We start from the raw sequence: 13,867 nt of genomic DNA on the forward strand, positions 1-13,867 counted from the left end.
GGAGTTGATAAAAATGATTCTGAATGGTTCAAAGTCAAACCGTTTCGGTCGCCTGTAGCCTTCATCAGGGTTTGGCAGTAGACATTACATTGTGGGGGCTTTGATTGGGTCAAGACGGAGAGCAGTCAAAGCAATCACCGTTGCATATGAAAGTGACATTACAAATACCTCTAAACTGATCAATCTCACCTGAATAATCTCGGGACCCAGATCAAAATCTTGTGTTAGCTAGCTAGCTACCTCCATTCTGTCACCAGAGATGACACCTGGAATTCCTGTTTGGCACTAACATGATCAGTATTCTAAAGGGGGGAGGAGATGGAAATATAGAAATTGCCTTTATATTGTGTGTCTGTGAGTATGGGAGTAGATGTGTGTCTGTGGGCCACTTTGCCAAGTCTGTACTCCTGTGATTTATGAGATCCAACAGGCTCTCTCTCTCTCGTGGTGCGTGCCACCGTGCCTGGCGCAGAAATGTTCCTTTCCATTTACAGGAAAGAGAATAGGAAGTGGAAAATGAACTGTGTTTAGATTAAATGGAAAGGGCTGAGAGAGTTTGGTAGAGGAGCACTTAGGAAGGGCGGGAAGGGAGGAGAGGAGAAAGAGGGTGGGGGGGGGGGGGGGGATAAACTGTTCCCACTGTGAATAAAGGCACACCAGTAGTATAGAGCATTGCTGCTCTACAGTGGCAGCAGCAGTGGTCCTACTGTGTTGTGTCCCAGCAGGAAAGTGCTGACTGGGACAGAGCCTGATGAAGTGCATCAGTAAGGCCCACAGCTAAAGGACATGATGGCTGGTAACGGGAAATACAGGGAAAAAACAGGAAACGGTAAAGCCAGGTAATATACAGGCAGCAATCAGGCAAGAGCATAAAAAACTAAATCCTCCTAATGAAAATCCTGACTGCCCCATTCTATATGTACACGCTACACTACCAGTAGTGTGTGTGTGTGTGTACCATAGCTACAATACTCCTATTCTTTAAAATAATGTAATCTGGGGAAGTAATGGTGTATGTGTGTTTGTGTGTCTCAGATAAAGGGGTTGTGGTAGGGACAATTGGGGTTCCACATTGAGCCTCTAGAAGGGCCCATGGATTTTATGCCAACCAAGAGAAAACGGTCTGCCCTTGTCTCCCAGCGTAACAGCTTTTTAGGGGGCTACGATGTTGTCCTGGCTCCTATAGTGAAAACACAGTTAATTGTACCTGGTAATTGGCTGCGCTTGGCAGGTTCCTTTAACCGGCATACACACGAGCGCACACACATTGACGTACACACACACACACACTCACTCCGCCACTCCCTGTGTGTTTACTGCTGTGTCCAAAGGGACCTATAAAACAACTGAGAGCTGAAGGGGAACAGGGGGAAACAGCTCAGTGCTCAGACACATGGGTGATGAGAAAGGGGAGAGAGAAGTACTCTCTGCTGTCGTCTGAACACCTCTGCCTGTGATTGGAGACCATTCAGAGCCCTGTTGTAGGGCTGTCTGAGTGGGAATGGTACAGCTCAGGTGTGTGATGGGGCGGACTTCTGGTCATGTGTGTGGGTATGTGGTAAAGTTAGATCTTAACGTTAACAGTGACAGGGTAACACAAATCAAAGAGGTACCAGAACACAGCACATGTAAAACAAACAAAACGAGGTTCATTCATTAACCCAGGAAGTAATTGGATCTTTTCTGGAAGTGGAGTGTGTTCAGAATGTTCCAAATGTCGTTACACAATTACAAAGTCAACAAACGGGAGGGGGGAATATACCTGAACGGTTGGCCAGAAAGAACATTTGTTTGAATTGTCACAGTGCAGGTCGGCAGGCAGTTCAGTTGATGCCTTCTACATGGATCAATTAAGCATTGGCACATTGACCAAAGTTATATCTACCATATACCCACAGAACAGACTTGTGGTAGAGGTCCATCTGAGTGAGCCTGATGAGCCACAGTATATGCCCATGTGCCTGTCAATGGAGGCAATCCCCTTTGCAAATTTGTGTAAGGTACGAGAGTCATGCGTGAGTACGCATGTGCATAACACATTTGACAGTGCCAGCATTTTGCCTCAAGTCTTGTGCACACTCTACGGTGTGAAGATTTCTTTGTGTGTGTGTGTGTGTGTGTGCACGTGCACATGTTTGGTGTATACAGGATCTGTTTTTTTTTCCATGCTAACGCTAGATAGACTGAAGTACACACTTACAGTTCCTTCAGAAAGCATTCATGCCCCTTGACTTTTCCCACATTTTGTTGTGTTACAGCCTGAACACAATAACCCATAATGTCAAAAAGGAAGTATGTTATTAGAAATGTTTACAAGTCAATTATAAATGAAATGTCTTGAGTTAAGTATTCAACCCCTTTGTTATGGCAAGCCTAAATAAGTTGTCGGAAAAAAAACCTGCTTAACAAGTCACATAATAAGTTGCATGGACTCCGTGTGCGCTAAGTGTTTAACCTGATTTTTGAATGACTACCTCATCTCTGTACCCCACACACACAAATAATTGTAAGGTCCTTCAGTCGAGCAGTGAATTTCAAACAAAGATTCAACCACAGAGACCACTGAAGTGTTCCAATGCCTTGCAAAGCAGACACTTCAAATCCCTTTTGAAGTATCACTACACCCATTTACTACAAAGATACGGGCGTGCGTCCTAACTCAGTTGCCGGAGAAGGAAAACGCTCAGGGATGTCCCCATGAGGCCAATGGGGACTTTAAAACAATAGCTGTGATAAGAGAAAACTGAGGATGGATCAACAACATTGTAGTTACTCCACAATATTAACCTAAATGACAGTGAAAAGGAGGAAGCCTGTACAGAATAAAGATATTCACATGAACCATCTTCGCAATAAGGAAGTAAAATAAAACTGAACAAATGTGTCAAAGAAATACATTTTATGTCCTGAATACAAAGCAAAGCATTTAGGATTTAAAAAATAAATGGAACTAAGCACAGGCAGCTTAAAAAAGAACCTGGTTCAGTCTGCTTTCCAACAAACAGTGGGAGACAAATTCACCTTTCAGCAGGACAATATCCTAAAACACAAGGTCAAATATATACTGGAGTTGCTTACCAAGATGACATCGAATGTTCCTGAGGGGTCTCGTTACCTAGTTTTGACTTAAACCGGCTTGACAATCTAAGACAAGACTTGAAAATGGCTGTCTTACAATGATTAACCACCAACTTGACAGCTTGACTAATTTTTTAAAATAATAAATGTGCAAATATTGTACAATCCAGGTGTGCAACACCCAGAAAACCTCACAGCTGTGATCACAACCAAAGGTGAAGCATGTTTTCACTTAGTCCTTATGAAATATTGTGTGTAGATGGGTGAGTATATATATATTTTTTTTCATCCATTTTGAATTCAGGCTAACACAACAAAATAAGTCAAGGGGTACAAACACTTTCTGAAGGCATTGTAGATGGATGAAAGACTGACAAGGTGTAACGATGTACGCTGAGAGTCCGGGAAGCAAGTTCAGGGAGAGAATACATTGAATTAATAAATGACCAAAACAAGAACCACAAACAGCGCCTCGACATGAAACCAGAACAACGACTGGGGAAGAAACCAAAGGGAGGGACATATAAAGGGCAGGTAATCAAGGAGGTGATGGAGTCCAGGTGAGTGTCATTATGCTGGTGACAGGTGTGCACCATAACGAGCAGCCTGGTGACTTAGAGGCCGGATAGGGAGCACACATGACACAAGGCCATTCCCAGAATTAATGGACTAGAGGCAACAATCACAAGGAGATACTGTATCTACAATGTCTCTCACTCTGCCAGTCTCTCCTATCTCCATTTTTGACCCAGTCCAGTATTTCTCTTGGGTCTCGTTCACACTCAACTTGTACAACTAATGTAGGCCCATAACACATTTGGTTTATCGTCACAAAAATATGTACACAGGCATGTGGGGAAACAGCAAAATGGCTGTGTCAACATTTTTGCGCAGACAAACTCTGTTGTACTACAAACTTATCAAATCAAAGTTTACTGGTCATCAGTTATCAGTTGTATCACAAACATTGTGTTAAATGCGTTGTACATCAGTTGTACAATCTGAGTGTGAACGGGCCCTCTGTCCCTCAGGTTCACTATAGCAACAATTCCATACACAGGATATTATTCTCAGAGCCTTCAGTATACAATCTGTAGCTACAGATAATATAGCATCCTCTTTGCAACAAATCCCACACTGTTGATACTGTATCTCAGGAAGATAAAGAAATGATCATTGTAACAATGAATCATAAGTAACTGATAAGCAACTGACTATTAAAACATGCCCTTGAGCCTGAAGCTATGTAGGTAGGAAATGTAACTGTTTGAAAGCCAGAGGGTGAGTATGAGTCACATTAAACCATATGGAAGAGATGTGAGAAAGGGGGCCTGAGAATAGATTGATCCAGCCCCTGAGTGGCAGGACTGAGGGGCCCTGCCGGCCCCTTCCTCGAATCCTTCCCCCATTAATCAACCTCCTCCCATACCTTTCCTCCTCCCCCGCTCTATCTCTCCTCTATCGAGCACCACATATCTCAGCGGTCGTTATTTACAATGCATCTTCCCGGCCAGAGACGCCCCAAATGTACTCAGAAAGAGAGAGGGATGGAGAGAGAGGGGCAGAGAGAGAGAGAGAGAGGGATGGAGAGAGAGGGGCAGAGAGAGAGAGAGAGAGAGAGAGAGAGAGAGAGAGAGAGAGAGAGAGGGAGAGATAACGAGAGAATGGGGGGATGGAGAAGGAGAGAGGGAGATGAAGAGAGAGCTGGCGGATGTAAGATTCAGCACCATGGACAGTGAAATACCATCAACACTTCTCTATCTGAATCTACTTCACAATTCTACCGTTATTTACTGGCCCTTTAGTATCTATTAAAAACAAAAAAATAAGTTTTAAGTGAGCAGTAGGCATTGGTCTGAAGCCGAAAAATAAAGGAAATTCACATGAGCATCACAATGCCTATTCCACCCACGCTCTACCAAGGTTTTCCAGCACACAGCTTTGACTACTACAGTAGTATATTTTTAAAATTTATGAAAACAAGCTTTGCTTTTATACTTACAAGACCATCATGCTTGATTGAGTGAGCCGTTTTGTCTTGTAGTAATGTGGCGCCTGACTTAAACCTTTTTATTTAACAATTCATTTCATTAAATCTTTTTGGGGTCAGTAGGTGCCCAACACAACACCAGGTGGTGGTGTATTGGACACAGTCACTCATATATAGAGGTCTACAGAGCCTGTCTGTATTCCTGATTTCTGTAACCGTTAGCTTACGTGTGATATTGATATGCACTCAGAAACATTTGTTTTGCTAACACAGTCATGTTTAATCAATTGCTTTGCTGATCAATGGGCAGTTTATTACCCCTGTCAAATGAATATGTAGCTTAACGTTTCACGTGTATTTGTATTCATTTTGCAATAAAGACGGTGACGCTACAATAATAAACATTTGCAATAGGCCAATATCTAAAGAAATACATACAGCCTAATGATATCGTATACATTATTTGAATAGCAGGACACTGTAAAGTCCATTAATCCACTGATGAGTATGAGTTAGGCTGTTTTGAGAAGGTTTGAATCCTTAGCAACCTGCATACACATTGTTTGAAGTACATTATACAACGGGTGGGTCTAATCCTGAATGCTGATTGGTTAAAACTGCATTCCTGGCGGTGTCTATTCCACAAGTTACCACCGGCTAAATCTATGACATTAAAATGCCTATTTACTCTGTTTCATCTGACTGCGAAATCCACTGCCTCATTAGCCCAGCCAGGCAATTTATAAACTTGATCTCCACTATAAAAAGCATCTAGACATTATCTCACATTTATTTTAGACTAACATTTGTTTTCAGCAGCAGAGATTTGTATAAACCTTGCAGTCTGTCTCTCGGACATTTGCAACATTGTTTCAATATTCAAATTTGACCTCCAGCTGTCCAATAGTAATGAATGTGTCGGCAGTCGGGACGAAATAGACATGCAGGCAGGCAGCGTTTCTCAGCCAGTCGAAATCATGAATCAGCTGGCATCCTTTTTATGGATATATACAAAGAAATGTCAATTGAATGAAGGTAAAACAAAGTGCATCTAGTCTTTCCAGCTTGAAGTGATTGTCTAGCTGTGTTGTTGGCCAACTCCTCTGAACAACAGTGTCCTGATGAGGGAGCACATCTTTCTGTGGCAGGGCGAAATCGCGCCTCATTAGCTCATTGTTACGGATGTATCCAAATAAATGTCACAAAAAAACAGCTGAAACAAATGCAAACACAACTACTTCGCTGTTATTCTGACTTGACTGTAAGTTAGGCCTAGTTGCCTAGCTAGCAAGCAAGGGATAAGAACGTTGCCAGCGAGTATGACAATGGAACATTGAGAATGAATGACTGGGTTGCGTCTATAGATACAGAATAAAAATACGGAACGACTGGATCGCGTCTCTGGCAACCGAACCGAAAGAACGAACGACCAGCTGGCTTGGGTAGCAACCCTAGTGCCGGGACTATATATTGTGGAAGGATGAAATAGTATGAATAAATTCATCAAAATAATGTTTTTAATGAAAATATGTAAATCGTTATTTGAATATGTTGGTAACCCGTTTTATAAAAGTGATGATGCCCTTGAATCCGGTGTTTGGAGGATATGCCTGTATACACTACCATTCAAAAGTTTGGGGTCACTTAGAAATGTCCTTGTTTTTGGAAGAAAAACAACAAAAAATTCTCCATTAAAATAACATCAAATTGATTAGAAATACAATGTAGACATTGCTCCTGTTGTAAATGACTATTGTAGCTGGAAACAGCTGATTTTTTATGGAATATCTACATAGGCATACAGAGGCCCATTAGCAGCAACCATCACTCCTGTGTTCCACTGGCACGTCGTGTTAGCCAATCCAAGTTTATCATTTTAAAAGGCTAATTGATCATTACAAAACCCTTTTGCAATTATGTTAGCACAGATAAAAACTGTTGTTCTGATTAAAGAATCAATCAAACTTGCCATCTTTAGACTAGCAGAGTATCTGGAGAATCAGTATTTGTGAGTTCGATTACAGGCTCAAAATGGCTAGAAACAAAGAACTTTCTTCTGAAACTCATCAGTCTATTCTTGTTCTGACAAATGAAGGCTATTCCATGTGAGAAATTGCCAAGAAACTGAAGATCTCGTACAACGAGCTGTGTACTATTCCCTTCACAGAACAGCGCAAACTGGCTCTAACCAGAATAGAAAGAGGAGTGGGAGGCCCCAATGCACAACTGAGCAAGAGGACAAGTACATTAGTGTCAAGTTTGAGAAACAGACACCTCACAAGTCCTCAACTGGCAGCTTCATTAAATAGTACCATGAAAACACTTGTCTCAATGCCTTTTAAAATGATAAACTTGGATTAGCTAACACAACGTGCCATTGAAACACAGGAGTGATGGTTGCTGATAATTGGCCTCTGTACGCCTATGTAGATATTGCGTAAAAAAAATTCCAGCTACAATAGTCATTTATATATAATATAACATTATAACACAGCGTAACACAGCAAAACGAGTAAAGTCAAAATATACAATAATGGCAACAGAAATATATTATTTCATATTGAACAGCAGATTTTCCAGAGGGAAGTGAAAAAACAGAAATATAACAAGACAATTGAGAAAGCCCCTGGAAAATACACTAATAATTAACATTTCATGAACTTTTTAAATAAATGATTGACTGTCACATCAGGTGGCTCGGAGAACAAGGCATGAAGTGGCACATCTTTTACTAGATTACTTTTTAGTTTTTAATTTTTCATGTTGTCTGTCTGTAATTGTGTAATGACTTGGTGCTGCCGATCTTGGCCTAGACACACAAAAGAGATTTAAAATATCAATGAACCCTTCCTGGTTAAAAAAAAAATAAACAAACTGTTTGGTGTTCTGCGCCAGCAGAGGACCTGTGACATCCTGCAGATGCTCAGATTTAGAGGTGGTCATCTGAATGTTTCCCGGGACAACGGCGTTCTTCTCTGATATCCAGTGGTGTAAAAGTACTTAGGTAAAAATACTTGAAAGTAGTACTTAAGTAGGTTTTTGTTGTATCTGTACTTTACTATTTATATTTGACAACTTTGACTTCACTACATTCCTAAAGAAAATGATATACTTTTTACACCATACATTTTCCCTGACACCCAAAAGTACTTAGCAGGACAGGACATTTGTCTAATTCACACACTTATCAAGAGAACTGCTTAGTCAACTTTGTGTTCTGTTCCTTTGTGTTCTTGAACGTAGTCCTGTCTTTAATTTGTGTTCATTGATTTCACCTGTGTTCGTTTCTCACCTGGTCTCATCAGCTCCTTATTTAGTTCAGTTCATTCTGTTTGTATGGTTGTGAGGTATTGTTTGTTTTTGACTGCCTACCTGTGTTTGACCATTGCCTGCGACCACGATACCTGCCTTCTGCGAAGGCATAATAAACATCTGCCGCGCTCTGCCCGTGAATCTACAACGTTTTCTCCTTGAGTATTCATTACGAGACCATCCCTGGTCATCCCACATACTTTGTTTGTAAATGGTGTTGGCGCGTGCCCCTGGCTATCCAAAAATAAAATGATGCCGTCTGGTTTGCTTTACAGAAGGAGTTTGACACTTAAGTAGTGTTTTACTGGGTGACTTATACTTATACTTTCTACATTTTCTTTTAAGATATCTTTACTTTTACTCAAGTATGAAAATTGGGTACTTTTTCCACCACTGCTGATATCACGCCAGGGTCGGACAGGGATTAGCTAAGAAAACTGGGTGCTAGCTAGGATTCCGGTACACAGTAGGTGGGATACTGTATATAGCAAGCTAGCTAACGATGGATAGGACACCGGCAGACAGTGTCCTCCGCCTGTCGGGCACTGCTGTCCCACAGTTCTGTTAACAATGGCGAGGGCAGGCGTGGTCGAAGGACACTGTGTTAGCTAGCTAGCTAGGAGGACCGGTACACAGCAGGTGGGAGGCGGTATTTAGCTAGGACAGACGGTGTCCTTCGCCCCCGAAGAACTCACATAATACTTGTATTTCCCTTTTTCATTTTAATCACATAGACAATATCAAAAGTGTCACACAAGCATGAAGATTGCGTGGCGGTGATGTTAATAGTTACACTCCGAACCCTGTCATGAACCCATTGTCTTAAATGGACAGTCTGGTGATGACAGGAAGCTTTTGTTGCTGTTCATTCACTCAGTACTGACTGAACATTTATTTATCTTGCTTGGCTAAAAAAAATTAGTCTAAAACAGTGGATGTATTGAAAACAGTCACATTGCTAACCAAGTTAGCAAGCATGGCATTTTCTTTTGCCTGCGCAAAGGTCACGCAAGCAAGCCATTCATTTGGTGTTGTTCAACATGGGTGCACCAGCACCCCACTGGCTACTTTTTAATTGAATGGCAAATTCATGTTTTAGGGAATACATTGAAATGTAACTTGACACTGAGAATTGCATTGACAAAGGAGAGAGTGTACTGAATCAACGCATAAGGTAAGGGCTGTATCTTCAGCTAGCTACAGTACATTGCTTAGCAAGCTAGATTGACTATCGCCCCACAACAATGACATAAACACAATGTTATAGTGGCAACAACTGATAGCAAGACCCTACATCTGAAACTGCATTTATTGATAAACACCTTCAAATCAATGCGTAATAAACAGCCATGGTAACTGACAATAACCAGTCTCTTATAATGTGTCCAACAGACCGTAGATGACCGACATCAGGACTACTGGCCAGCAGCTTGCTTAACGAGCCACACTTCGTTTACATTGACCTACATCAGTGGTTATGAGACTCCAAAGCTGCTTAAAGTGGAGCCTTAAAGGCCAATGAAATGGAATGCAGTGAACTAAAGGAGAGCTGCTGGGCTGCCTCACAAACAGCACCCTACACTCTCATAAAAAAGGTTATTCGGTTGTCCCCATAGCAGAACCATTTTTTGACTCCAGGTAGAATCATTTTGGGTTCTAGGGTTCTACTTGGAATCAAAAAGTGTTCTTAAAAGGGTTATCCTGTGGGGACAGCCGAAGAACCCTTTTAGGATCTGGATAGCACTTTTTTTCTAAGAGTGTATTCACTATACGGTGCACTATTTTTGACCTGTGCCTGTATGGCTCTAGTCAAACGTAGTGCACTATATAGTGAATAGGCTACCACAGGCACCTCTAAAGTGCTATGTAGCCCCTTCACTACTGCATCAAATCTATCACAGACCTGTTTTGGCATGGATCCCAAAAAGTATTAAATGCTAGCCAAATGGATGAGCTCCTTTTCTTAGAAATGTGAGAGCTGATTTGGGGCCGCAGGTGATTGGGGCCGGCACCTGCCTGTGTCTCCTTTCATCAGCAACACTGAATCAATTACAGTCTGTATGCTCCCAGACACAATAATGTACTGCCACACTTAAATGCACGCTGCACTCCCCGCACCGGTATCAGAAATGTGATACTTTCAGAGTAATTATCGTCGCATTTGCTCCGAACTCCATTTCACGGGTAAGAAAGAACAAATTGAGTCATACTGCCATCTGTTTCACTGCAGAACTGTTCATTCCAGGAAATGCAGAGCAGTGAGCTGCTTATGAGGTGAAATGTTGATGAGAGCCAATCATTCTCTCATTAGACATACTTAACCTGGACACAGTCAGGTATTTCTCATCTCTCAGTCCTCATTTTAGAATGAAGTTTGTTAGAAAAAGCATGAATAGGATAAGGTGTACTTTATTGCCCATTAGCTTACAGAGAAGGGAAATTTGTCTTTACATTCACAACCCGACCCCCAGAGACAGACACACGCACACACCCTGAGGGTCTGGAAGAAAAGGGTCAGCTGCAGTGCAGAGCACCTGGAGCAATTACAGTTGAAGTCTGAAGTTTACATACACCCTAGCCAAATACATTTAAACTCAGTTTTTCACAATTCCTGACATTTAATCCTAGTAAAAATTCCCTGTCTTTGGTTAGTTAGGATCACCACTTTATTTGAAGAATGTGAAATGTCAGAATAATAGTGGAGAGAATGATTTATTTCAGCTTTTATTTCTTTCATCACATTCCCAGTGGATCAGAAGTTTACATACACTCAATTAGTATTTGGTAGCATTGCCTTTGAAGTATGCTTGGGGTCATTGTCCATTTGGAAGACCCATTTGCGACCAAGCTTTAACTTCCTGACTGATGTCTTGAGATGTTGCTTCAATATGTCCACATAACTTTCCTTCCTCGTGATGCCATTTATTTTGTGAAGTGCACCAGTCCCTACTGCAGCAAAACACCACCAAAACATGATGCTGCCACCCCCGTGCTTCATGGTTGGGATGGTGTTCTTTGGCTTGCAAGCCTCCCCCTTTTCCTCCAAACATAACGATGGTCATTATGGCCCAACAATTCTATTTTTGTTTCATCAGACCAGAGGACATTTCTCCAAAAAGTACAATCTTTGTCCCCATGTGCAGTTGCAATCCGTAGTCTGGCTTTTTTATGGCGGTTTTGGAACAATGGCTTCTTCCTTGCTGAGCGGCCTTTCAGGTTATGTCGATACAGGACTCATTTTACTGTGGATATATATACCTTTGGACCTGTTTCCTCTAGCATCTTCACAAGGTCCTTTGCTGTTGTTCTGGGATTGATTTGCACTTTTCGCACCAAAGTACATTAATTTCTAGGAGACAGAACGCGTCTCCTTCCTGAGCGGTATGACGGCTGTGTGGTCCTATGGTGTTTATACTTGCATACTATTGCTTGTACAGATGAACGTGGTACCTTCAGGCGTTTGGAAATTGCTCCCAAGGATGAACCAGACTTTTGGAGGTCTACAATTCTTTTTTCTGAGGTCTTGGGTGATTTATTTTTTTCCCCATGATATCAAGCAAAGAGGCACTGGGTTTGAAGGTAGGCCTTGAAATACATCTGCAGGTACACCTCCAATTGACTCAAATTATGTCAATTAGCAGCTTCTAAAGCCATGACATCATTTTCTGGAATTTTCCAAGTTGTTTAAAGGCACAGTCAACTTAGTGTATGTAAACTTCTGACCCACTGGAATTGTGATAGAGTGAATTATAAGTGAAATAATCTGTTTGTAAACAATTGTTGGAAAAATGACTTGTGTCATGCACAAAGTTGATGTCCTAACCGACTTGCCAAAACTATAGTTTGTGAACAAGTTTTAATGACTCCAACCTAAGTGTATGTAAATGTCCGACTTAAACTTGCTCACGGGAACAACAACAGACAAATCACTCAGCACCAATGTTCCTATCTGAGCTGGGATTCGAACCAGCATCCCTCTGGTTAATAGCCTGCGTCTCTAGCCACTAGGCTATCTGCTGTGCCCATATTACATGGTCCATTGCTTGTGAGTAGTTTATGGAGTTTGAATGGTACAGGAACAGTGCATAAAGAGTTTATAAATGGTCATTTATTATATTTTCATACTGCGCTAAATGCTGATGTGTGGCTATCTTAGAATAAACAGCTGAAAAGTCTGTTCAGAAAGTAAATGACCTACATCAGGTAAATCCAGTGTAGGGTTGACATTGCGTAGCTGCCTGTCAGCCCGCCATACACAGAGAGAATACAGGAAACACAAACCTCTGCTTGTTTAGTTTAGCCTTTCAACCATCAACCATCTATTCAGGCCAACCAGAGCCTGCAGGGCTCCCCAGGGTCCAACAGCACTGAAAGATGACAATACCACACACGCACGCATGAATGCACATACTCGCACGTGCACACGCTCATACGTGCGCACAAACACACACACAAGCATGCATGCACACTCGCCCGCATGTACGTTCGTACGCATACGTGCACGTACACATATACAAACACACATACACAAGCATGCATGCACACACACACACTTTTCACAAGGTCACTGTACTGTCATATTGTCTCAACACGATACACAATAACAAATAGCATGACAGATGACTTCCAATTTGGTCTAATCCAAGCCACTCAACAATGAAATAACCAAATACCTTATACAGTGCATTTGGAAAGTATTCAGACCCCTTGACTTTTTCCACATTTTGTTATGTTACAGCCTTGTTCTAAAATGTATTAAGTAAAACATTTTCCTCATCAATCTACACACAATACCCCATAATGAGAATTTTTTGCAAATGTATTTTTTAAAACTGAAATACCTTATTTACATAAGTATTCAGACCCTTTGCTCGTAACTGAGCTCAGGAGCATCCTGTTTCCATTGATCATTGTTGAGATATTTCTACAACTTGATTGGAGTCCACCTGTGGTAAATTCAATTGATTGGACATGATTTGGAAAGGCACACACCTGATCAAAGGAATTGTCAGTCAAGTTCCGAGACAGGATTGTGTCAAGGCACAGATTTGGGGAAGGGCGCCAAAAAAAAAGGTCCCCAACAAACAGTGGCCTCCATCATTCTTAAATGGAAGAAGTTTGGGACCCCCTAGAGCTGGCTGCCCAGCCAAACTGAGCAATCGGGGGAGAAGGGCCTTGGTCAAGGAGGTGACCAAGAATCCAATGGTCACTCTGACAGAGCTTCAGAGATCCTCTGTGGAGATGGGAGAACCTTCCAGAAGGACAACCATATCTGCAGCACTCCACCAATAAGGCCTTTATGGTAGAGTGGCCAGACGGAAGCCACTCCTCAGTAAAAAGCACATGACAGCCTGCTTGGAGTTTGCAAAAAAGGCACCTAAAGGACTCTGACCATGAGAAACCAGATTCTCTGGTCTGATGAAACCAAGATTGAACTCTTTGGCCTGAATGTCTGGAGGAAACCTGGCACCATCCCTATGGTGAATC

At 41.8% G+C, this 13,867-nt stretch overlaps 1 protein-coding gene across 1 annotated transcript in view; it reads right to left on the minus strand.

Moving 5' to 3' along the window:
- Positions 1-13,867, minus strand: part of whrna (whirlin a) — a 132,218-nt gene that overhangs the window by 78,446 nt on the left and 39,905 nt on the right. The gene's annotated exons all lie outside the window — the stretch shown is intronic.

The sequence above is a fragment of the Oncorhynchus mykiss genome, chromosome 29 (assembly GCF_057628025.1).
Source record: "Oncorhynchus mykiss isolate SJ-2025 chromosome 29, ASM5762802v1, whole genome shotgun sequence".
Taxonomy (NCBI): Eukaryota; Metazoa; Chordata; class Actinopteri; order Salmoniformes; family Salmonidae; genus Oncorhynchus; species Oncorhynchus mykiss.